Below are 1,338 nucleotides of genomic sequence, written 5' to 3' on the forward strand. Positions count from 1 at the left end.
TTTCGGAGAAGAATTAGCGAAGAAATAGAGATCTGTATATTTCGATCACTTTTCAGCAGATATGAATTACAGAGTAGAGAACAATGTGTAATTCATATCTGCTGAAGAGGATCACAGTAAGTGATCGAAATATATAGATCTCTATATCTTCGCTTATTCTTCTCCGAAAGTGGGTCATCAGTATTATTTTACAAATGTGCTACGACATAACTTTGTTGTGATATATATATATATATATATATATATATATATATATATATATATATATATATATATAAATATAATACCACTATGATTATAGTGTTTATATCGAGATCACAGACAGGTGTGTAGAGCCCCTGATATGTGTTAGGGGCCCTTTTAAGAGGGTTCCCATTTCTTGGTCTTTTTGCTTGAGATTAACCTTAGAGGATCCATGATGATAAGATAACGTTTGTTTTCACTCCTCCACTTCTCTTCTTGTACAATGTGACTTATATTTGCTTTTATGTTGTTGTTGTTTTTTTATATGGGAGCGGGGGTTCATAGCTTTCACCCAATTCTGAAAAGGATCCGTCACAAAAAAGTAACAATCCCTCTGTCCTCATAATTTTAATATGTAAATAGATAAATATGTAAATAAATAGATAAATAAATGAAAACATAGAGTAAACAAATTAAAGTATATACATGCAGTAAGTCTTCTAATACGCAAATTTTGTTGAAAGTGATGCTGTTTTCTGCATTAATAATTTTCTTAGAGATACTTTCTAAAGATCTCACTAATCGCCGTGTAGCAGGGTCTAAACTCTGTAGAACTCGTGCGTAGGTGGACATATTCTACAGAGTTTAGACCCTGCTAAACGGCGATTAGTGAGATCTAAAGAAAGTATCTTCAAGAAAATTATTAATGCAGAAAACAGCATCACCTTCAACAAAATTTGTAAATTAGAGTATAATAAGATTAAATCAATACATAAATAAATGAATTAATGAATATAAGAATGAATGAACAAACAAAATAGACAGAAAAAAGATAAGTAGATGAATAGATTGAGAGATAAAGTAAAACAAAAAACAAAATCAAATTAAAATGTTATTATTTGCGCATAAACCTCTGAAGTATTTTTATGTACTAAAATTCATTTCTTGACTCATTACACAAAGTCACGCTTTCTATTGAAATTACTGGTAAAGCCTCGTCGGTTTTTCTTGAACACATCTTAGCTCAGTCAGCGAATACAATCGAGTGCATTACAATACAATAGATAATCGAAGCAGAGAATATGGCCGACGGGATCAAGGTCGACTGTAAACTGGAATTGTAATGAAACCAAAGGCAAAAGTCTACAAACCTTC

The sequence above is a fragment of the Oratosquilla oratoria genome, chromosome 38 (assembly GCF_046742065.1).
Source record: "Oratosquilla oratoria isolate Oo_2021 chromosome 38, ASM4674206v1, whole genome shotgun sequence".
NCBI classification, from domain to species: domain Eukaryota; kingdom Metazoa; phylum Arthropoda; class Malacostraca; order Stomatopoda; family Squillidae; genus Oratosquilla; species Oratosquilla oratoria.